This window comes from Acomys minous (genome assembly GCF_964271855.1).
Source record: "Acomys minous genome assembly, chromosome: 9".
In the NCBI taxonomy this organism is placed as follows: Eukaryota; Metazoa; Chordata; class Mammalia; order Rodentia; family Muridae; genus Acomys; species Acomys minous.
The window spans coordinates 118,595,893-118,621,859 of record NC_140490.1 but is presented as its reverse complement, the minus strand read 5'-3'; the positions used below and the strand labels follow the sequence as shown (position 1 = coordinate 118,621,859).

Here is a 25,967-nt window from a genome sequence, read left to right as displayed (position 1 = left end):
GTAGATTGTTATAAATTTATCAGTATGTTGGAGGTTGGTCTGATGTATTTTGATACTAATTAATAAAAAGCCATACCACTTGGGCAGGGTAGATGAAATAAGGTGCCTAAGTTCCTGGGCTTAAAGAGACAGAGGAATCCTGGGAAGAAGGAGGAAGAAGAAGGACCTAACAGTGTGGAGGAGAGAGAAGGAAAAGAAGGCTTCCATGGGTAGATGGACGAGAAGCATGTGGCCGGAGTGGATGGAGGATTCAGCCCAGATGAAGAACATTAGCAAGTATATTGGACTATGGATGGGAGGTAGCTTGATAGAAGTTATTGGAAGCAGATGACATGGCATGTCATCCCATACCTGCCCCACTATGGGAAATAGTTTCCAGGATTGATATCTGCCCTGCCCCAGGTTAACTAAGGCTATTTTAAAATATAACAAGTGTTTGTGTCTTGATTGACTGCTAGCCAGACATACTGATAATACTGATAATAAACACTGTTAGATTTTTACAGATAATTAAAAACAATATCAGCAAATTAGTTTTAGGTAGCACAGTTCTGTTGGTGGATGGAATTTGCTAACTGATACATATTCAGGTATGGGTGAGCAAGTAAACAGTACAGACATCCTGAATGTTAAGAGCAGCCATGCACCAATATTTCACACACAGCAGTTTGCTGGGGATTCAAAATGTACCTTGCCGGAACACCAGTCCCTCTCATAGTTGATTCTGTGTGTTTACCAGATCTTTCAAGTTTCCTCACTGACTATTAGCAAAGCTCATAGAATGTTAGGACTTGCATTTGTTGTCCAGCATGGTGTATCTTTTCATGGCTCCTCGAAGTACTTTATGAAGCACGAAGCAGAATAAAAAGGGGAGATGTTGCAAGGCCTGTGGGGACAGGAGGGGAGACCTTCTTCCAGGAATTTTGTAGAAGCTTCTAGAGAGCACAGAAGCAAGAATTTCAGAATGTTATCAACTGTAGAAGTGTTGTATAAATGAGTGAAAACATTCTAGCCTGCAGGGAAGCTCCTTTCCTAGGGAGGTAAACAACTCAAAGTTCCTTCAGAAGTCCCTCAAACTTATCAGATTCCCCGAGTCCTCCCCTTCAGAGTAAGCAATGGAAGTGGAAAGTCTATCTCAGAGGAGAAGAGCTAAGCTGCAAAAAAGACTCTGAGACCAGATCAGCTGCTTAGAAGAAGCAAAAACCATCAGAGCTACTAGGAAGGGGTTCCCAGAAAGACCAAATGAGGCACCTGGAAAGGACGCTCTCCCGTCTGTTGAATTCTCTGCGGCCTGTGCAACGTGCTCCACATCCCCAGACATGGTGAGCTGCCACCCATGCTGGAGTGGGCTTTGTTGATGCAGCTGTCTGTGGGACATTTCTACTCCTGTAAGTAAGTCCTCTCCCATAGTCCTCTCTGCTACTCCAGTAAAGCACCTTGACTCTTATGTGACCCACATTTTAGTTTGTTGTGGGCTGCCTACCTGGGGTACCAAGACACTGGAAGGAAAAGCCAGGACACACAAGACCAAGTTCTTAGCACAAAGGAGGTTTATTTGCTCCAGAGGATGGAGGCCAGGGAATAAGAGGCAAAGATACAAGATGGAAAACTAGGGAGAAGGGAGAGAGAGGAGATTTATTTGTTTTGGAATGATACAAAGTATTGCCTCTGGATAGAGAGGAGACAGACACAATACATAGGCAAATGGCAGTTTATAAAGGTAAGATGGGAAACCACATGTTAGGAAGAGGTACTTAACTTTAATTAGGCATGTTAATTATGTGAACCGAAGGAGGCTTTTGATTGCTGGACTTCAATGTGTTGCTGGCTGGATCTTGATAGATCCGTCTCAGGAGGAGGAAACACAAGGAAACGGACCCTGATTAGCTCTAGTACTGTAATCTAACAGTTCTTAGCAAGGCGGGGGTGTAGGCTTAGATTTTGAAACCCTACTTTATTTAGGGTTCATAAACACTTCAACTTCACTTCTAACCCACCAACCAAGGGAAGGGGAGAAAGAATGTTAATAGGAAAAAGGGTTTGTAGACCTGTTTAGACATAGCTCCTCGGCCAATTCCATGCTGCCTTGCCAAGATACCAGCAGTCTAGTCCAATAGCCAACACCAAACAGCACACAACTCTGTAGAGGTAGCACAATCCAGGAGAAATCTTAAGGCTCCCCAGCATCAGCATGACTCCCCGGGAGCAGCCAGAATCATCCAGAGTGCCACGAGAAGATTTCTGGGACATTTCTCAAGTCCTGTCCGGCATAGAAATGCCAAACGTCTTGTCCCACTGGCCACGGCTCTTAGGCTCCTTCCCAACATTGCACACTCTCTCACATGTCTGCTTTCATCAAAATAGCACAGGCCCTCTCTTCCAGAAAAAAAACACCACATGACCTCTCATAAGACATCTTTTCAGCAAAACACTATGCTACACAACTGTCTTCAAATAAGCCAGAAACTTCTATTTCACAGATGGAACTGGGGGATAGGGCAACACCTGCCAGAGGCATGCTCACCACACTCTAGCTGGCCAGAGTCCCTCCAGACATGCGTGTTGTATATCCCAGGAAATGTTTTGTCACAGGATATACTGTTGCCTTAACATGTTCGAATAGAACTAACGATGAAGTGGGGAGGAGTGAGTGTACGATCCTGACTACATTTCAAGGCATGCAACTGAGACTGGGCAGCACAAATGGGGAGCACCACTGTAGGAAATTGTGACACTGTTCTTCTCTCCTGCGCTGTACGTGTTAGTGTGTCTTTGTGATATGACAGTGGTTGCATGGTTCTTGCTGTAGGTAGCACAAGGCAACCATCAGGATTAGAAATGTCTGTGAGAAGACTCCCAGAATGGCAGTCTTCATCTGTGTGATACGGGATGGCATGCCTGTTTGTTGTATGGGGTGCACCACGTGAATAGGGAGACACCCTGAAAAACAGTTAAAGGTTTAAAGGACATTTTGCAGTCTTTGAGATTTTCACACAAGGGTCAAGATTGTTAGCAAGCAGCAGCAGAGGTTGCCTTGCCACTATTGTGTATAGTTAGAAATTTATCTGAGGCTGATATAGTGGCCAAGCAAGAAATTATTTGTGTCAAGGAGTAATTGAGACAAGAAAGGGGCAGGATCCTTAATGTTAGCCTCTGATTTGGCAAGTAAATTAGAAAAACAAAGGAGGGGGGGGCGGGTGGTAGTGGTGGTGGTGGTGGTGGTGGTGTACTCTTTATGTTACTAGAGAAGAAATCTAATCATGAGTATTTCCTAGCTACAAAGCCTGTGGCCTGTAACAATGGCCTGCGAGTAAGATATAATTGTGCAACAGTGGAATAAATGTTATGGGAGTAACCAACCACTTTATTACTAGAGCCAATGCACGCTCCATGAGATAGAAACTTCTAGTTAGGCACAAGCTCAACTCCTCCACATTAGAGGCCATACATTAGTTCTGTCTTTGGCAATAGGACCTTGCTATGAGGTTGTGGACAGCAGTCAATAAATGACAATCATTTGTGATCTGTGGGCTGCGCACAGTACCCCGTTGGCCAATAACTCAACAAGATGCAACCTGTTCTTGGCACTGGAGGTTTTACTTGGTGACATAAGATGTCTAGTTGGATCATTGCCTTCCCTATCATTTGGGGCCTCCATTTAGATTCCTTTAATATGCATATACATTTTATCAAGCTTCCTCATAGTGGATTTCGATGTGATTTTTCAAATGATCTTTAGTGTTAGTTATGCCCCCTATATTCCCTCCTTTACCATCCCTTCCATCCCTTCCACTCCTTTAAAATTATTTTAGTTTTCCCTTTGTCTCTCCATAACAATACAAACTATTCCCCTTTTCTTGGAAGACTTTTTCCTTTTCCCCTTTTCTCATGCATTGTCCCTCACTAGGGCACCAAATCTTTGTGGTTATCCAGCTGTTAGCACTCATGTAGAAGGCTTAAAAGGTAAACATACAGTGTTTAGGGGTCTGGTTGACTTCACTCAGGATGATTTTTTTAAGCACTATCCATTTAACTGTGGATTTCATAATTTTGAAATTATGAATAATAATTTCCCCCTCTCTTCCCTCTACCCTACCCCTCAGAAAAGGTGAGACCCACTAACAACCCACCCAGCACATCAAGTCACATCAGGACTAAGCACATTCTTTTTCTTGGTGGCTTGGCAAAGCAGCCCAGTCAAGGGGAAGTGATTGGAAAGCATGAAGCAACATCCTTGTCAGAGAAAGCCCCTGCTCCCCTTACTAAGGAACCCACATGAAGAGCAAGCTTCCCAAGTGCTAAGTTTTGTGAAAGACAAATTGCTGGTTAAAGTAGATAAAGTCCTTTTTATTAAAGTATAACTTTCTTTTTGCAAGATAGCTATTAAAAATTCTCAATATCGGTCTAGTTAGAAGCCTGTAATGAGCACACTGAGGTGACAGGGAGCATCTTTGGAAAACATCTCTGTTATTGGCACTAAGGTCTTAAGGATGAAAAGAATTGACTTTTCTCTCAGGGAGGATGGCTTGATTCAAGAGAACACACAAGTGCTTGCTTCTAAAGGCATAAGGCATAGAAAGTTTCTGGGAGCAGCTAGAACGGACAGCATCATCAGGCACATCACATCGTGAGTGTGAGATATGTGTAAGGAGAGAGAGAAAGGTGAAGTTCTGTTTTAATCCAAAAGCAATGAAAAGGCATTTTATTTTATTTTTTTTAAATAAAGGGGTGGTAAAGAAGGAAGTTAATGGAAAAATGAAGAAATTAGGCAAAGTTTGTTGGGAAGGTTATTGAACACCTAGCCTGGTAAGTGAAAATGAAGTGATACATGCATCTTCAGTAGATATATTAATCTCATTAATATGAAAGCATCATTTAAAATGCTATAATGTATTCATCAAAATAACTTTACTGAGGAGCCCTAGGAAAGAGTAAGTTGGTATCATATTTATTGTTGTTAATTTAGGGTTCAATGGAAAGAGAAACCCCAACTGAGAACATAGCTTCATAAGATCAACCTTTAGACAAGCCTGTGGGGCATTTTCTTAGTTGATGATTGACATGGGAAGACCCAGCTCACCATGGGAGGAGCCATTGAGGAGCCATGCCAGGGAAGGTTGACCTGGGTTGTGTTAGTAACTGAGCAACCCAGGAAGAATTTGTTCTCGCTCTTCGCATCAGTTCCTGTCTCCACGTTTCTAGGCTGAGTTCCTTTCCTGAATTCCTTTCATGATGGACTACAATTGTAATCTATAATATGCTCTTTCCTTCCCAATTGCTTTTGTACATGCTGTTTTATCACTGCAATAGAAACTTTAACTGAGAGAGCTCGTAAAGGGCTTACATGTAAGGGCACAAGATTTCAGGTCACCAAGACCCTGTTAGTGCCTGGTGGGCTTTGCAGCTTGCCTGTAATCCCCATGCCCAGGAGGAGCAGATACAGAGGCTCTCTGGAGCAAATTGACTGGCTAGACTTACCCATATGGCAAGCTATGAGTTCAAGTGAGAGACCCAGAGTCAATAGATACAGATGTGGGTGACTGAGGAAGAGCCCCATATCAACCTCTGGTCTTTATGGAGATTTACACATACGTGTGCACCACTTCAACATGCTTCCACATGATGTAAACATAAAAACATGCATATATGCATATCACACATACATGCATGTGGCTTGGATGTGTTTGTGCTATATGATATAAATTCTGTCACATTAAAAAAATCAAATTAAACAAAAACTAAAATGTGACGTTGGCAAGAAGTTTTTGTTATCGTGACCTTTGGGTCTACCAATTTCAAAATGATGTGCAGTAGCCAGCTACATTTCATGATAAATGCCTGATGTTGTCATAGCTTCCTAGCTTTATTACATCATCAGGTATTGTTTGAAAAATCCAGTGTTGTAGGCCTCTCTAGGACCCCTGTTAGGAGACTACCCTCCGAACTAAGCCTGGTGTCTCAGCTCATTTTGCTCTTGGTGACAGAAACTTTCAGACATTTGTACTCATATTATTCTCCAAAATCTTGCAAATTGAAGCATTTTTGGCCCATGTGAATTTAGGCATTTGTCTTTGAGGAGTACACAACTACTAACTCTCTTGCTAATTCCATGCAGACATGTAGAGATTTGATTTTTATCAATACACAAGACACAAACCACTTGTTCAGCAACTTCCTGCTACAAAGAGCATGGTTTCAAGGAGCATCCTAGTCATTAAACTAGATGAGTGATCACAAAGACATTTTTCTCCCTACAAAGTAAGAAGGGTGGAATATATGATTATACTTCAATATTGTAGTGATTCTGTCTTTCCTCAGCTTCCTTGAAAGATAGCCTTTCCTAAACAATGGGTACAAAAACCAAACCCTAATTAGTTACTCCACCGAGGATACAATGGATCCTGAATATGTTAAGGGCATTAAAACAATTATGTGTAAATAAACTGCTGTGGAGTTCAGAAGACAGAGCTATTGTCTGCCTTTGGAAGGGAGCAAGGGAGTAACACTACTATATAAATGAAGGGCATTTGTGATTCATCTTCTAGGTTGAGTGGTGAGATGGCTTCAAAAGTTACTTAACAAATGCAAAAGAGAGAAATCTTAGTGGCCTGCATTGTTCTCCTTAAACTCCAGGGTTGAGCAGCTCTGGACACAGACTGATCTGGGCATATTCCAGGGACCACATCTTCCATTTTGGATGAAGTGTGTGGATATTGTATTTGCCTGCTGATTTGAAGGGACATGTTTCCAGGGTATAGTGACATACTTGTCAATCACCCTCAACCAAATGGAAGTTGTGTACTTGTTCTGTTTCCAGATTATTAAGAAACCATTCCAAAGAACTATAAACCTCACATAACAATTTTCACTTTGACTTCAAAAAAATGAAGTATTTGTGAGTTTTAGACCTGGTAGGTGATATAGTAGATTATTGTTGGTAATTAATAACACAGTATAATTAAACTATATACATGATGTGTTCAGAGTAGCAGGCACATGATGAAGACAGAGACTCATTGGACATGAACACACTGGTAACTGGGTACACGTGGGTAGTCTTTACATGGGTCACCAACAACTCAGATTCTAACTTGGTTCTGAGATTTATACATTCAAAAGCTTAAAATTATCAGCTTCTCGGGTTAAATATATTTTTATTAAAGCTTTATATTAAAATTATACAACAATGCATAGTTTGTGATACTATAACCAATTTAGTTAATAAATAACCTCAAATTTAGATCTCCTGTGTAGTTAGAGGTTTTTCAGAAATCACATTAATAATCTAATCATTGCTTAATGGTCCTAGAATTGAAACAAAGGGTCTGGACTGTTTTATGGTTTATGCTTTATAGATAAATTACTCTTTATTTTAAGGATAAAGACCACAAACCCTGCAATGGTTAATATTGATTGTCAACTTGATATAATCTAGAATCATTAAAAAGACAAATCCCTGGCCATACTCATGAAGGATTCTTTGTATTAGGTGAATTAAAGTGGAAAGACATACTTTAAGAATGGAAAGCATTTCGTGGGCTAGAGTCCCAGAGTACATAAAAAGGAGAAAAGCTGGCTGAGCACTAGCATTTATCTCTCTCCTCTTCTCTGCTTCTTGACCATGGATGCAAATGTGACTAATTGCCTCTTGTTCTTGCCACTGTTACTTCCTGGCTCTAATGTAATATACTCTCAAAAGTTAGGAAAACCCTTCTTTAATTAAGTTAATTTTGTAAGGCACTTTGTTGCAGAAACAGAACAAGTAACCAGTATTGACCAAGAAGAAATTCTATGTCCTATTCCCTACAATGGAAGAATTTAGATTTGGGAACATGGGGTATTAGTTATCTGACACTAGTTTGTATAATGCAGATGAGAAATAGCTTGAAATAAGATTCTACTCTGGACACTTTCCAAGATGACTCCTGGTGCATGAGACACACATGGCACCTTCTGCCTACTAAAACATGACTCCAACAACTAGTCCCCAGACTCCTCCTGCCTTCCCAAGGACAACTCCTGGATACCAGGGACAAGGCCCAAGCCTTTGGTCCATTGTTCTACTGGGACCCCTCTGGAGTCTGGTTGAACAATAAGAACATATAGGGCTCCCATTCAAAGATGGCGCATCCAATCAATGCCAGGGACAACCAGATGACTTAAGGCCAGTGCAAAAACTCAATCAACAAAAACCAGGGCAACATGGCAACAAACTCTCTGGATGTACTAATGGATATGGAGTTAGGCACGGCTTGCTTGCCCACCAGACCTTGTGTTTTTGGTACTCCACATCCATTAGTGTTCCCCAGGGAGAGATAGAGAAGATCCTAGCTGCCAGACCCACAGGGTACCACTCTTAGACCTCTTGGTTACTACCACCATTCGGAAGACTACTTTGGATTCCAAAGATGTGCAGATGCAGCTATGGTTACAACTCTCCTAGTAGTCTTGAAGAGACCTGAAAGACCCCATTGGATAAAACAGTTGAGAAACCCACATCCAAATTCCCTGTCTATAGAGCCAACTAGGACACAACCAGCAGAGCAGAGCTGTAGGCTATGGGAGGAGACTCAGTGCCCAGCCCACAGGCACAGGAAGCCCAGAAAGTTCCAGGAATTACTAACCAATGCCAGGGATAATCAGATGGTTAAAGGCCAGTGTAAAAATACACTGAACAAAAACCAGGGCAATATGCCAATGAACTCTGGATATACTGACATAGTCGAGACACAGGAAAATGACCTTACAATGATGCTTATGAAGATGGTAGAGGTGTTTAAAGAGGAAACGAATAAATCCCTCAAAGAAATATAGGAAAATTTAAAAAAATAGAGGCCTTTAAAGAGGAATTGAATAAATCATTTAAAGAAATATAGGAATATAAAATCAAACAAATAGAGGCATTTAAGAAGGTACTGAATAAATCACTTAAAGAAATATAAAAAAAATTGAATAGGTGAAGGAAATGAATAAAGTGGTTCAAGACCTAAAGATGGCTCTAGAGTCGATAAGGAAAACACAAACTAAGAAAATCATGGAGATGAAAAACTTAGGGAAGAGAAGAGGAACCAGAGAGGTAACTACTACCAACAGAATACAAGGAATGGAACAAAGAATATCAGGCACAGAAGATATATTTGAAGAGGTAGAGACATGTGTCAAACAAAATATTAAATAAAAAAATCCTGACACAAAACATCCAAGAAATCAAGGACACCATGAAAAGAGAAAACCTAAGAATAATAGGAATAGAAGAAAGAGAAGATTCCTGGCTTCACATATCAGAAAACATTTTCAAGAAAATCATTGAAGAAAAATTTCCCAACCTAAATAAAGAAAGAAATGCCTTTAAACATACAAGAGGTTTACAGATCACCAAATAGATTAGACCAGAAAGGAAATACCTCCCACCACATAATAATCAAAATACTAGATTAGCAGAATGAAGAAAAGTATTAAAAGCTGCAAGGGAAAAATGCCAAGTAACATATTAAGATAAACCTATAAGCATCACATCTGACTCTCAACAGAGACTATGACAGCCAAAAATGTCTGGGAAGATGTAATGCAGACCCTAAGAGACCTCGGATGTAAGCCCAGAAAAAATTTTCAACTACCATAGATGGAGAAAATAAGATACTCCATAAAAATAAAGCACAAAATTTAAACAACATCCATGCACAAACCCAGCCCTACATCAGATACTAGGAAGACAACTCCAACCCAAGGAGCTGAACTATACCCAAGAAAAAAAAAAGATATAAATAACTTTACACCAGCAAAACCAAAAGAAGACAAGCACACAAACACACTACCACCAACAACATTATAATAAAAGGAACAACCATTGGTCATGAATATCTCTCACCATCAGGGTTAGGGAAGGAGATACACTATATGAGAAAATGTAACTAATAGCATTATTTGTTAAGCATGAAGGTTATAATTAGACTGTCCTATTTAACGAAGAATAATGATGCTTCTGTATGGTGACCTTCTGTTTTTGTTGAAATCCTGCATCTTTTTATCCCACTGTAAAAGATGTTACAATGTCTTATTTGACATTTCTTTCATCTACTCAAACCACTTATACTTTAAAAAAATTTGCATTGTGAAAATGTTTGTCATTTTATTGGAAGGGAATTATTCTGAAAGGCTTCATAATGTAGAAGTCCTGAACTGGACAATTGCCCACATACTTCCACACAGGGAGTCCTGCCCAGCAAAGTGAGGCTGGGCATCATGCTCAGCAATGTTTGGTACACAGTAGGAGCTCACAAACGTGATGCACAGTAGGAACTCATACAAGGCACATGTGGAACAGGACCTGGTTGTGCTCATGTGTCTGTCTAGTAAGGCTCGGATAAACCAGCCTTCCATGCAAAATCACACAGGCATATAGGGAAATGTAAAAATCAAAATTTAAGTCAAAGTTACATTTCTAGGTCTGATCTGATTGTGTTTATTGATTATAGAAGGAGTCCGAGCTCCTTTTTCTCAAGAAGTCTAGAAAGCTTAAGTATTTGATTCATACCAAATATTAAATACCTTTAAAATATTATATAAAATTTATTGTGTTTACAATAACTTCACAATCACATTTTTGATATTTTATAAATTTTATTACAAAAATTACAATTTGTTTTTACAAATATTTATTTGTATTTAGTGTATAAATAGTATATAAATATTTATTATAAATAAAAATGACACATGAAAATTAATCAAACACAAAGTCTATACATCTCAATGAACTTCTACGCAACTTAACTAAATTCCAAAGCTGTGGAGCTCCATGCTGGATCTTACACATTCACTATCAAATGTACTATACATATTTTCCCACCATTAAAACCACAAATATCCATGACAGAATTAAAACTAGAAAACACACCAGCTTTATCCCCTCTTCCATAACTCCCATTAGCTGTGGTCAGTCCTTCCTCTTTCCAGTACTTAGCCTTTCTTGTTCTCTTTTCTGACTGCTAGATTGTGGTGTTAACTGACTAAATACTAAGTGTAATTGTTAAGACAAAATTCCCACAAGCCCCCATCTCCTTCATAAAAGGAGAGAGGTGCTATTTCATAAGGTAACTTGGTCTGGATCTAGCTACCAGAGACTAATAACCCAACCCTTGCCTGAAAAGTAGTGGTGATGACCTTAGTTGGCACTCTGTGATCTAGCCCAGAACGGCTTATAACCACAAACTGGCCATTTATCCATGGCACTCATAGAGGCGTTGCACTTAGCTCATGATGCAAGGGGCACAGCTAGCTGGCGGAGGTCACACCACGCAGCCGAGCCAGAGGTGAAAGAGCGCCGCTTACCTGGGAAGAGCCAGGCACTTCGTCATTTTAATAGCACACTAATTCCAAAAAGTTTTAGCACTTACGGCCTTGAAGCTTAATTACTCTCATTTATCTTCCTAATAGATGATGCCAGAGCTTACAAAAGCCAGTGATTTGCCTGTGGTAAATCAGCAAATGAATGTGGGTGCACAGTGACACTGGAAGGACCTGTGCATGCGATGCCAAGGCGAACACGGAATGCCGTACTCACAAATCACAATCCCCACCATGCAGTGACTACTCTTTTAAACTGGCCTCTCACCAAAACTGGCTGAGAACACATCCTTTTGGCACATGTCATTTCAGTGTCTAAAGAGACTAATAGAAATGTGAAATAATTCCAAGATTGAGACATGGGAAAGGAAGACTCGGCTTTAGACGTGTTGAAATCCCTGAAGTATAGTAGAAATGAATATACAGTATTGAGGAGAATTTCCACATATTAGCAATCCTAAACTCCAATATCAGACAGAACTCATTAGGGCTCGTGTGGCTTCCCGACTTGCCGAGGCTGAAGGACAAGCTGGAAGAATAAGAGAGTTTCACACGGCTTGGAATCAGCTCAGGGTGCTCTGAGCAGTGAGAATCCTGCTCTGTAAATTAATGAGTCCCTGCTCTTTCTTAAATTACAGGTTATTAGAAAGGGAGCAAAACCTTAGCTGTTTGAAATTAACCCACACTTATAGACCTTATTTACAGAGAGCCGTAGGTCTTTTTTTTTTTTAATCTTTTTTTAAAAAAAATGTTTAAGCATTGCTTCACTTTACATGCTGATTGTAGCATCCTCCCTCATCTCCTCCCAGCCCCACCCTCCTTCCCTCTTTCCCCATCCCCCCTCTCCTAGTCCTCAGAAAGGGGGAATCCTCCTCCCCTACTACCTGACCCCAGCTTATTAAGTCTCATCAGGACTGCTTGCATCCTCTTCCTCTGTGTCCTGTCAAGGCTGCCCCACCAGGGAGAAGGGATCAAAATGAGTAAGGAGCAGACAACAAAGTCCACGCCAGACACAGTCCCTGCTCTTCATATTAGGGGACCCACAAGGACACTGAGCTGCCTATTGACCTCATCTGAGCAGGAGGTCTAGGTCCTTTCCGTGCATGGTCCTTGGTTGGTGCATCAGTCTCTGCAGGGCCTCTCTAGGCCTAGATTTGGAGAAAAGGGAACACTTCTCCATTGCTGGTGGAAGTGCAAATTTGCATAATCACTTGGGAAATCAATCTGGTCCTTTCTCAGAAAATTGGGAATAAGTCTACCTCAAGACCCAACTATATCACTCTTGGGCATATACCCAAAAGATGTTCTACCATTCAAGGATATTTGCTCAACTATGTTCGTAGCAAGTTTATTCGTAATATCCTGAATCTGGAAATGACCTAGATGTCCCTCAACTGAAGAATGGATAAAGAAATTGTGACCTTCTGGTCCCGGGTGCTGAGGAGCTGTGGTTTACCATGAAGGCCAAGTCCAACAACCACACACACACAGCCAGTCCCTCAAATGGCACAGAAATGGCATCAAGAAACACAGATTACAAACATCTGAGTCTCTTTTTTAAAAATGTATTTTATTAATTTATTCATATTACATCTCAATTGTTAGCCCATCCCTTGTATCTTCCCATTCCTCCCTCCCTCCTGCTTTCCCCTTACTCCCCTCCCCTATGACTGTGACTGAGGGGGACCTCCTCCCCCTGTATATGCTCATAGGGTATCAAGTCTCTTCTTGCTAGTCTGCTATCCTTTCTCTGAGTGCCACCAGGCCTCCCCATCCAGGCGACATGGTCAAATATGGGGCACCAGAGTTTGTGTGAATGTCAGTCTCCACTCTCCACTCAGTTGTGGAGAATGTCCTGTCCATTGGCTAGATCTGGGTAGGGGTTCGAAGTTTAATGCATATATTGTCTTTGGCTGGTGCCATAGTTTGAGCAGGACCCTGGCCCCAGATCTGTCCATCATAATGTTCTTCTTGTAGGTGTCTAGGACCTTCTGGACCCTTCTATTTCCCCATTCTCCCTTGCTTCTCTCACCTAGAGTCCCAATAGGAAGTCTTCCCCTCTGTCCCACTTTCCTGGTAAGTGAAGACTTTCATGGGACATGTCATTTGGGCTAGTGTCCAGATCTGAGTCTCTTAAGGGGGTTGACCCCAAGTTCCTGAGGAGCATGTGCTTTGCCAAGAAACACAACAAAAAAGTCCTGAAGGAGACACAGGTAAACAGTGCACAGGCAATGAGTGCCCTGCAGAGGCCATTAAAGCCCTTGTGAAGCCTCTAAGGCCATTAAGCCCAAGATGCCAAAGGGCCCCAGCCACAAACTCAGCCAGCTTGCTTTCATTGCTCACCCCAAGCTTGGGAAGAGGATTCGAAGCTACATGGCCAAGGCTCTGCCAACCGAAGCCTAAGGTTCAAACCAAGGCAGAGGCCACAGCTCCAGCTAAGGCCCAGGCTTTGGCTGCAGCTCAGGCTCCCAAAGGTGCCCAGGTCCCTGTGAAGGTCCCATAGAAAAGGCTCTGCCAATGTGAAGACAGATGGACTGGTGTGACACACCTACCTACACACTATTTACAGATGACCAGTGTCCTATGCTGTTTTTACAAATAAACACAAGGCAAGATCTGTTAAAAAAGGAAGAAAGAAAGAAAGAAAGAAAGAAAGAAAAAGAAAAGAAGAAAAAAGTATACTTACACAATGGAATACTACTAAGCTATTAAAAACAAGGAAATCATAAAAATTTGCAGGCAAATGGATGCAACTAGAAAAGATCATCCTGAGTGAGGTAATCTAGACACAGAAAGTTACCCATGGTATATCCTCACTCATAAGTGGATATTAGCCGTATACTACAGGATAACTACACTACAATACACACACCTAAAGAAGCTACATATCAAGGAGGCTCTTGGGAAGGATGTCTAATTCTCATTCAGAAGGGAAAATAGAATAGACACCAGAAGCAGCTGAAGAGAGGGAACAGAATGGGAGCCTGTTATAGGGGGGAGCTGAAAGACTCTACCCAGCAGGGGATCAAAGCAGACAAACTTTGGGCTGAGCACAGGGACTCTAACAGAAGAGTTGGGGGATAATCATGTCCCTATTTCCAGTGTCTAGGGAGGGGAGAGACACACAGTTACATATAGTGAGCATTCATTTGAAGTGTTCTATTTGCTTTTGCTAAGTCTTCTCATTAAATTTCTTGGATAGCTTTCCATCCAGCTCGTCCTCCTAAATCTATAGTTTGTTCAGATATTTAATGTGAAGGTTTTCAAAAGCAGGCAAGTAGCCTCAGGAGCTAGGATGAAAGCACAAGAACCAGCGGGAGCCTTGTGTGCTCTCTAAGAGCTTTGGAAGACAACGAGGAGAGGGTGACCTGTGAGAAGTGTGATAAAGGAGAAAGGGAAAACTAGAATAGCAAGGGCTGTCCCAAAAAGGGCCGCAGAAATAGTGAGCGGGAGCATTTTACTGAGTCCTGAAAACAGCGTTAGTGCAGTTCTGGGATGTTTAGTTGAAAGAAAAATGACTCCAGAGCAGAAAAAAAAAAAAAAAAAAAAAAAAAAAAAAAAAGCTTGGAAGTCATGAAGAACAAGTCTTTAGAGGTAGAGAGTAAGACACAAGTTTATTGGAAACACTTGAAATGCCAGAAATGTTACTATCCTACACAATTTCCCCACCGCGTCCATGGAGGATGGATTTCACAATACGCCACAGATACAAAAATCTGAGAATACCTACACACTTTATGCAACATTGTCGCTACATAGAGCCAAGCTGTGCACAGCCTCCTGTATAATCTCACTCACGTCTAGACTGCTTAGAAACCACTGCAATGGAAACGGTATGTAAGCAGTTGCACTCGTTAGGGAATAATAAGAAAAAAAATCTGCGTTTACCCCATGCAGATGGGATTTTGGGTGTGAATATCATATTTTCACAGTTGACTGAATGCATATCTTCCCTAGAATATATGAATATTTGGTTTTCTCTGATCTCCTGGCCTAATAGAACTGCTTTGCTTGGTAGCTGTCACATGCGCAAAATCTCACTTCATTGTTGCAGGGTATTTGATCACACCGTGTACCCCCAATAGTGTGTTGTTGACTTGATCAACCTGTTTCTACTTGTATTGTGGCTCAGCCCTAGCACATATCTTTAAGCCAAGAGCTTTCTTCTTGAGTATTGTATAAACAGGATTAAATCGGTTAACACTAGGTGAAGAGGTAGAGCAAGCAACCAGTTGACGGGAAGTGAACACAGGAAAGAAAAAAAAAAACCACAGAGAGTAAGAGGAGGTCAGGAGGGCAGATATGGAGATGCTGGAGATGTGGAAGGGGGGAACAGTCAGAGTTTTTGTTTGTTTGTTTGTGTTTTGAGATGTGGAGAAGGAGAGCTTCCTTTTCTGGGATGTCAGCTGAGGAGGAAGATAGCTGAGTGCTCTTTCTACCTCTCTGAGCTAGTAGGCTTTCATCCTAGCATCTGTCTCCTGGGAGACAATTTTACTGGTAAAATTGAACCTTTGAGGTTTTGTTAAAAACAACAATCCACTGAACATATTGAAACATTCCATACATGATCTTCCTTTTCATTGGAATCATTTCAAATAAAATTTATTTCAAGATATTTGGTAAAGTTTACCACTTAAGTGTTGTGGTATTAGAATCCTATTCCTTTTCATTGGAGTTTGTTTTATCACCAACACAGTCTTCTAGAATGTTCCATGTCTCCACTTCTTCTTGAGTTAGTTGTGATACTTTGCATTTTTTATTTTTAAATTTTAAATTTAATTTTATTTATTTTAAAATTTTAAATTTTATTCCACTGAGGTCTTCTAACTCTTTTAATTTAAAATACTTATGCAGTTTTTCTAGAAATAAATTTTCTTCCTAGAAATTCGGAAGAGGGTTTCTTCTTTTACTCCTGCTTGTAACAATTTGAAGTTCCTCTCTTGTATTCTACAGTTTAATTACATTAATTAATTCTCAGTATAATCAATGTTTAAAAACCCTAACTTTTGGTTTTGTTATTCATTTAAAAATTTGTATTCATTTATTGTTTATTTATTTATGCTATAGTCATATACTTTTGTCTCCTTAAGATTTATTCTGTCAACTTTTTAGCTGTTTTTAAACTTATATTCTTGGACATGTGTAGCTACTGAAGTCATTGTTTGGTGGTTTTCTTCGTGGGTCAGGTAGGCAAAGTTCAGAAAAATAATTAAAACTCTTTTCAGTCTCTCATGTGTTTCTTGGGGTTTGCCTTTGATTCCTCACACAGCTTACAGCTATTCCTTAGCCCTTACTTTTTTTCCTGTGTGAAAATAAATCTTAGTTAGAGTTGAGAACTGTGTACTTCCTCAGACTTTTCCTCAGCACATACAAAGCCCTGGACATGGTGTGCCCTTTCTGAGTTCCAGGAATGTTACAAAGCCTTTCATGTCTTGTTCAAAAGTATCTCATTCTCCACCTTTTCCTTCCAATTTCTTTGATAAGTCGTGTGTGTTGTTGTTGTTCCAAAGGTTATTTTCTGCTTCTGGCACCTGCAACTAAAACATTTCAGTGATGTTTTCCACAGTACGCCCACGTCAGCTTCCAACCCCTCCCCATGCACCACTCACTGCTGCCGTTGAATGATGTGAGTTTTGTGGTGATGAAAATAGACACAAGCCTCTGAGCCACTCTGGTCAGAACAAATGGAAACGGCTCTCAGCTAACTCAGCTACCTGTGCTCTTTCCAGTACTCATGCTAGGAATCCTGGAAACTTCAAGTCTACCATTAAGCCAAGGGCTTTGAGAAAGAATGGGTTTGGGATGAGTTAAAGTGTCACAAGCTCATTGTTCTCATGAACAAACAGAAGTGTTTCTTGAGTTGAAATATTTCCTGCATCATATAAGCTTTTGACTAGTTTCAAGTTTCAACAAAAGTTTATTTCTCTGTATTTTGACAATATTTGACAATATTTTATTGCTTTGGAGTTACTCTATCATCTGATTTCACTATCAAAATGACCATTTTGTACCTACCTTTATATTTATGTCAATTTAATATTCTCCTTTTGCCTAAACATGACCCATGAATTACCTAAGTAAACCACATCACACAGGAGAGTTGGCAGTTGTGAATGGTGTCCTTCAGGGAAGCGGTGTGTAATTATAGAAGGGAACAGAGTTTTGAGGTCAGAGCATTAAAAGGGAGATTTAAAATGAATTCACAGTAAAACTAAACCTGACTAAAAAACAGGAGATAGTGTGGAGAAGCTGAAAATCTATTCCTGACCAAAGAATACGAAAAATGTAGATGGTGGGAAAGCTGAAATTGTATTTGGACAAAAATAACTGGTTCAACTCAACGTTTCAGCATAGTTGGTGTACTATTGCGAATGTGACTGAAGAGGCATGAGCCTACTAGTGCCAGTCAGTAATCTCAGGTTCAAGGCAGAAGGATCACAAGTTCAATGCCAGTCTGGGGAGCTTAACAAGACTTTTACACAAACTAGTTAAAGATGATTTACTCGAAGCTTAGTAGCAGAAGACTTGCCTAGCATGTACTGTGTCCTAGGATTAATTTCCAGCTACTCACACAGAGTTGAAATGAAAAACAAAAGAGGTATAGTAAGTCCTCAAAAGCTCCGATTAAAGTTTTTAAATACAAGATTTTATCATTTAAAAAGGTAAAAACTAATATTTTTTTCACCCTGAATTGTTACTTTATCCTCAGGTTAGAACCTCACAGACTATTCAATAAATTGAATTGTAATTTATTCTGGTATTACTTCTGTTGCTGTCTGGAAGCCGTGTCTTATGCAGTGTTCTGTGGGCTTAAATAACATGCTGTAAGTGAGTTATAAGTCTGGTGGGTATGGGGAGATGGCATTTCAGATGTTCACCCACTACATCTCAGGTAACCTTTGAGTAGGTGCATCCTGAGTCAAGTCAAAACAGACTAACACTAGAAACAAACAAACAAACACACAAAAAGCCAAGGTAGGTGTGTGTGTGTGTGTGTGTGTGTATGTGTGTGTGTGTGTATTAGAAAAGGTGATAGAGATAATTACTTAGAGCCAATATTTTGAGGTTTAATTTTTGGAACTGGCGAGGCTTCATAATAGCTATTCACTTCTAATCATCCTCAAATAATGAGTGAATAGAACAGTCAATACTATTAGAATGATTTGCTGTTCATCAAGAATAATAAATGAGGGGAGTAGGTTGTTATTCAAAATTATCTAAAAATAGCAAAAAGGGGGAAGGAAGGAACCGGTAGTGTTCTCTGATCTGGTCTCAGCTTGTGCAGTGGTTGGTGGTATCACTGGGGGTCCGGGGGTGGCAGAGAACCGTTGGAGCCAAAGTGTGTCTGCATTCGGTGCCTCTGCCTGGCTGGACACCAAGGTCAGCTGACGCGATGAGCCTCCTGGCCCGTCCAGCTTTAAATGGCAAGAGACTTTTGTGCTTCACTAATTTGCGTTGCCCTGGATGTGCCGCTCCTTCCTCTCGTTCGTTATGACCACTTCTGCCAGGAAGCTCCAAGGTCACACACACGGCGCGCCCAGGCGGGTGTTCTCAGCAGCCTTTGCACACACAGGAATAGTGATCGCTATCATCGTCTGGATCTCTAGTTACCCACACAGTGCAAATGAGACTCAGTCACCTTCATCCTTAGCCTCTTCGCATACTCTCCCGGCAAGCAAGAAGCTGAGATTGGGACACAGTGTCAGGCGTGAGAAAAGGCGCTGGGGAAGCTGAGTAGCTTCCTGCCAGCTCAGCAGGCCCTGAGTTGCTGTTAGCCTTACCACTTGCTTGTTAGTGGTACACGGAAGCACTGGCAGCGAGCTAGGTAGGATAACCACTTTTCTCGAGAATTTACGCAGTTCACAATGGGGTGGGTCAAGACGACCTAAAGCCTACGTCTACCCACCTCTTGTGACGTCAATACATTAATCAGATTCCAACAACATTGATGGGAAATTTTCTATCACGGGCTCATGTTTCTCTACAGTGCAATCTTATAGGCTACACTACCTAATGTTAGATAAATACATATAATATCATATTACACACACACACACACATAGCAATATGCGTGTGTGTGTGTGGTGTGTGTGTAAATAAGTGTCTAAATCCTTTTATTCTTAATAGACTACTCAGCACAGGTACTTCTGTAGCTGTGACTTACAGGAGGCAGATCTCCCCTTGCTCTCTCCGGCAGCGTCCAAGGCCTAACTAGCATGAGTTTATTGAAGCTGCAGTGTTGAGAATTCTAGCTTGTCTCTGTCTTACTTCTGACATACAATTGCAGTATGCTTATACTAGCTTGAAATATCTATTGTTTATTAGATTTTTCTCACTTTCTTTTCTGGAAGAGATGGGATCTCACTATGTGGCCCAGGCTGGCATTGAATTAGCAACTCTCCTTCCTCTGTCTTCTGTGGGATCATAATAATATAACATAGTACATACCATGTATGCCCTTATTACTGTGGGCATGTATACCATATTCCCAGTACTGTAGTAGATTTTTTAAAAAATTTTGATATAAAGCTTATTTTTCTAGATTTGAGTTGCTAGATAAAATGCAGTATTCTGTCTTAATTTGAAAATTCAGTAAGTAATGTGTTTTTAAGATAAAGTATTTTGTATATATTACACTGTTTTATTTATGATAAAACTTTATTAATTCTTTATTTAAATTGAAATTTAACTTATTGTATTATTCCTCAGCTTACTGAAGCTGACAACTATCTCACGTATGTCTCTGCTTAGCTGTGGCAGCGATGCTATACCACATATATAACTGGGCACCTTCTTAGACGTGTGCACCTTGCAGAATTAGACATGAACTTGTTATTGGGCATGTGAGAAGGCTTGTCTCTAAAACCTGTTAAACTGTTATTAACATGTGACTTACATTGAGAGTAAAATGAATAAAATACCAATAAATATGTATTATGATAAAATAAATAGCATGAACAAATGGTTCCAAACACAATATCACTTGATTCCCAAAGCTATAATCAAATGGCTGCATGCAAATGAGATGCCCCAGTCGTTATCAGTGTAATGATGTTGTGAAGCAGCCCTATTGTCAAGTAACCTTATCTTTTATGCTCTTCTCAAAATGCCTAAAATGTCACACTAAAGCACTTTTAAATTAAATAATGCCTTGCTATTTCTGAGGTGAGATGCCCGCTGAGTTTAAATCATTCTTAAAGAAATGAAAAAAACATTAGCAATTTTTTCCTGCAAAATTAGGTGGTTATCTGATACCGTGAAAGAAATATATTAACATATTTTAAGTTAGGTTAAACAGTAAACGTTTGGTTTCAGCAACCCATATTCCTAAATAAAATGATTGTTCCAAAGATAAGTCCAGAAGTTAAATGAAGAAGTCAGAGCTCTGCACTAACATCTAGGAATGTCCAGGAAGTGAACAACATTTCCCTGTGATGAGTCAGAGTCTCTGTTTCTCTCTCTCTCTCTTTCTCTTTCTTTCTCTGTCTCTCTCTCTGTCTCTGTCTCTGTCTCTGTCTGTCTGTCTGTCTGTCGTCTGTCTGTCTGTCTGTCGTCTGTCTGTCTGTCTCTCTCTCTCTCCCTCTCTCTCCTTTCTTTCTCTCCTCCCTCTCCTCTCACCCTCTCTCCTCCTTCATCGCTCCCACTTTTTCTTCCTTCCTCCCTCCTTCCTTCCCTCCCTCCCTCCTTCCTTCCCTCCCTCCCTCCCTCCTTCCCTCCCTCCCTTCCTTGTTCCCTCCCTCCCTCCCCTCCTTCCTTCCTTCCTTCTGACTACTACTCCTTAAACCTTATCCCCACTTCATCCCTAGTTGAGGTCATCCCACATCAGTCTCAAGCACGACAGCCCTGGTGGAAAGCATATCAGGAACACTTCAGGAAGTACATGATCATAATGGTTTCAGTCCTCAAATAGGAAATGCAAATAGGTTTTAAACACTGTATCTTCAGCTGGTTCTTCCATGTGTTCTGACGTTGAAAGTGATATCAGCTACCTTGTCTACTGACATCCCTCTAATTGAGAATAAGCTGTGATAGTATGGTCCAGTGAAGCCCCATGGGGTCCTAAGAGGAAAGGAGGCTTCTAAATATAACACATTACATTGTATTATTAGGTGAATTAATTACAAATTGAATAGGCACAGGTTAAGAGCCAAACTAAAAGTAATATAGTAAAAGGTTAGGCAAGTTCAGTAGAATAGCAAGGAAGAGAAAGATGAGAGAGGGATGCTTTGTGGACTCTAAGCATCATGGAGCTTGGAGGATGTTTAGCTGGCCAAGCTTTGAAAGAGGGAACATATAGGAAGAAAGCACAAGTCAGATTTTGTCTTTCATACATATTGCCTTGAACAAACTGATTTTCCCCTGGTTTGAGTCATGTTTTTCCACTTTGCATGTATGGTGTTTTTTTTTTTTTAAGTTAGTTGCTTAATTTGTTGTGCCAAATCTTTTTTTTCTCCTGTATTAATTTATTCTTGTTACATCTCGATGGTTATCCCATCCCTTGTATCCTCCCATTCTTCCCTCCCTCCCATTTTCCCCTTATTCCCCTCCCCTATGACTGTTCCTGAGGGGGATTACCTCCCCCTGTATATGTTCATAGGGTATCAAGTTTCTTCTTGGTAACCTGCTGTCCTTCCTCTGAGTGCCACCAGGTCTCCCCCTCCAGGGGACATGGTCAAAGGTGAGGCACCAGAGTATGTGAGAAAGTAATATCCCACTCTCCACTCTACTGTGGAGAATGTCCTGTCCATTGGCTAGATCTGGGTAGGGGTTTAAGGTTTACCGCCTGTATTGTCCTTGGCTGGTGCCTTAGTTTGAGCGGGACCTCTGTGCCCAAATCTTCCTATCATAATGTTCTACTTGTAGGCTTCTAGGACCCTCTGGATCCTTCTACTTTGCCATTCTCCCATGCTTCTCTCATCTAGAGTCCCACTAGAATGTCCTCCCCTCTGTCTCAGTTTCCTGGTAAGTGAAGGCTTTCGTGGGACATGCCCCTTGGGCTAATATGCAGATATAAGTGAGTATATACCATTTGAGTCTTTCTGCTTCTGGGTTAATTCACTCATTATGATCATTTCTAGCTCAATACATTTATCCACAAATTTTGGGAATTCCTTGTTTTTAATAGCGGAATAGTATTCCATAGTGTATATGTACCACAGTTTCTTTATCCATTCTTTTATTGAGGGACACTTAGGCTGTTTCCATGTTCTGGCTATTATGAATAAGGCTGCTATGAACATGGTTGAACAAATGTTCTTGTTGTGTCTGGAGCATCTTCTGGGTATATTCCAAGGAGTGGAATAGCTGGGTCTTGAGGAAGCCCTAGTCCCATTTTTCTGAGATAGCACCAGATAGATTTCCAAAGTGGTTGTACTAGTTTGCATTCCCACCAGCAATGAAGGAGTGTTCCTCTCTCCCCACATCCTCACCAGCATGTGGTGTCACTTGAATTTTTGATCTTAGCCATTCTGATGGGTGTAAGATGGAATCTCAGAGTTGTTTTGATTTGCATTTCCCTGATGATTAAGGAGGTTGAGCATTTCTTTAAGTGTTTCTCAGCCATTTGATATTCCTCTGTTGAGAATTCTCTGTTTAGTTCCAAGCCCCATTTCTCAATTGGGTTATTTGGTTTGGTGGTGTTTAATTTCTTGAGTTCTTTATATATTTTGGATATTAGACCTTTGTCAGATGTAGGGTTGGTGAAGATCTTTTCCCAGTCTGTAGGCTGTCGCTTTATTCTCTTGACAGTGTCTCCTGCCTTACAGAAGCTTCTCAGCTTCATGAGGTCCCATTTATTAATTGTTGACATTAATGCCTGGGCTGTTGGTGTTCTGTTCAGGAAGTTGTCTCCTGTGCCAATATGTTCCAGGCTCTTCCCCACTTTTTCTTCTAAGTGACTTAGTATCTCTGGTTTTATGTTGAGGTCTTTAATCCACTTGGATTTGAGTTTTGTATGTATGGTGTTTTTAATTTTAGCTATCCAACCGATATTTAAAATATGGCAATAGTCACTTTAGATCATTGCACTCATTTTTTATCATATATAGCTGAGGTATATGACATAATTTGATATGTATATATAATAAAATGATTGCTACAGTCAAACAAATTATCCTTCCTGTCACCTTCCGTAGATACTGTTTGTACATATAAGTAGAGAGAATAGCTAAAATCTATTTTTGTAAAGCACTCCTAGCATAGGCTATCGTGCTATCACCTGTAATCTTCACATTGCTCGTTGGCTCTCCCCTTGTTCATATGTAACTGTGTTTCTTCCTTTCATCTTCTGCCCCTGTTTTCTCTCTTCTCTTTCCTTGGTAATGAGTATTTTATTGTTTTTACTTGTTCAAATTTTTGAAAATTTTATATATGTATGTTATATCATGGTATTTGTCCTTCTATATTTAACATAATCTATATCATATTCATCAATCTTTGCATAAATGACACTGCCTCCTTTTTAAAGGGCAAGTGATGTTCCATGCATGGGCATGTATCTGTGCATCTTTTATATTATACATAACATTTATGAATGTAAAGGTGTTCTATCTATGAACAGACATGGGCTGGACACATATCTTGTGTATTGTGAGTGATGCGATAATGAAGGCTAGATGGCACGCATTTCATTTCATTAACTCTACTTCACATTTTTAAAGAACCTTCTGAGCCATAGGACACTTCTGTTCTAATTATGTTGCGGAATCTGTGTTTTCACTGCTACCAAGAGTCTGTGAAGCTTTGCTAAGCTCCACGCCCTCAGTAGCACTGACCTGTCATTGTTTTTGTATCAGGGATGGAATAACGTCTCAGTGGAGTTCGGGTTTGCATTTCCCTTTGGTAAGTGATCTTGAGGCATTTGTTTCTCTTTTTGCCTGAAAGGCCCGTTGAGGTCATTTTCTACATTTAAGTTGGGTGGTTTGATCTTTTGCTGTGGAGCTGTGTTGAGATTCTCTGTGACTTAGCTGTTAGCCCCTTCACCAGGTGCATTGTTGGTACATCATTTTCCTGCAGTCTGTGAGCTGCTCTGTCTCCTGTTGTAGTTGTTGCTGTCAAGAGCTTCTCAGATTGATGTGATCCCATGTGCTTAGTTTTTGTTGCCTCAGGTTTTTGTGTGACATGCTGGAAAAAAAAAATCTTAAATTGCTAATCCCAACATGAAAGGCATTTTCCATGATGGTTTCTCCAAGGGATTACTGGTTTCAAGTCTTACCTTTAGGTTTTTAATTTATTCTAATCTAAGGGTTTGTACATGACAGGAGGCGAAATATGGTTTCATTCCGTTACTTACAGACACTCAGCTTTTCTAACACTGGACACTAGATATTTTTCCCCATCATGTTTTCTTGGTGACCTTGATGAAAATGAGTTCAGCATATATTCTGGATATTTTCCCCCTGAGTTTTCTGTTTTGTTCAATAACCTAACCAAAGCCTATCTCCAATTGATATCTACTTGCAAAAGAAAATTTGATTTTCCACAATGGAGCTCACTGAGCAAACAAACCACATGTAAGGGCAGATCTGACTTCTAACTCTCAAGCAGCTGTTCTTCCTCTCACTTTTATTTATCCAGCTGTGTGCATTCTTGCTTTGCTCTGGTCACAGCCTAAATTTGGGAGCTTTGCTCTTCCTATTATCCAGATTTTTAGCTCCCCTCTTATGTTCATCAATACTGCTGCCTCCCACGTCTCTGACCTTTGATCTGCCGTCTCAGCCTAGAATCATTTATTTGTCTTTTCAACAAATCTGGGTGCCTGTTGTGTAGCAATCATATTGTTCTAGATGCTTAGAGATATTGATTCAAAACATAGCAAATCTTTGACATTTTAGAAACTATATACACACGTGGGAGGCAAAGGATAGAATGACATGTAATGGATAAGCAAAAATTAAATGACAATGCATGTTATCAAATAATAACCTCCATGTAAATTAGAAGTGAGCAGATTGAGAGGAATCAGGATATGCAAGACTGAATTCTACCACACAGTCAACATCGACATTATTATATGTGTGATGTTCAGAAAATACTTTATATGTGCTAACTAGCTGTGTGAATCTTTAAGAAAGGGACTGAGGGAAAAAAAAGAATGTTCTTAGTATGAAGCCATTCCTTATTATTAGTACTGAACAAGCTTTTAAAGCTCTGTCAACCACTTTACTGACTTTGGCTTTTTCTCTGAGTGTGGTAGATTTAGCTTTGTGAGTAAATGACAATGACTTTTGCTTAGAAAGACCTGCCCTTGCTGCTACTCTGTCGGAAATGGACAGTGACAAGAGCCAGATGGTTTGACAGAGATGGTGACAGCAGAGGTAGCAAAAAGTCCTCAGATTCTGTATAAATATGCTTTAAGGTGTAATGCTCATGGACTTTTACAAAATAATGATTGTGATTATGTGGAAGACAGATGAAAAGGAATACTAAAATTTTCCAAGGCTCTAAGGTGAGAAACAGGGAAGAGAGTGCCATTCTCCAACAGGATAGAGAATGCTGTGGGTAGTGCAGTCTAGGAAGAAGACCAGGGGTAAGCTTGGGAGTGAAATGGTAGATTCCCTGTGGACATCCTATGGAGTTGTCAGGGAGGAAGATGGCTCCAGATTTCAGAGATGTCTTAAGGAGAG

General features: G+C 40.3%; 1 long non-coding RNA gene and 1 pseudogene across 2 annotated transcripts in view; both read left to right on the top strand.

Moving 5' to 3' along the window:
- The window catches only part of LOC311604939, a 194,049-nt gene that overhangs the window by 62,804 nt on the left and 105,278 nt on the right, over window positions 1–25,967 (top strand). The window lies entirely within an intron of this gene.
- On the top strand, window positions 12,801–13,937 carry LOC311605037 (large ribosomal subunit protein eL29-like; annotated as a pseudogene). Its single transcript has 2 exons — window positions 12,801–12,891; window positions 13,466–13,937. The product of its transcript is annotated as a large ribosomal subunit protein eL29-like (transcript).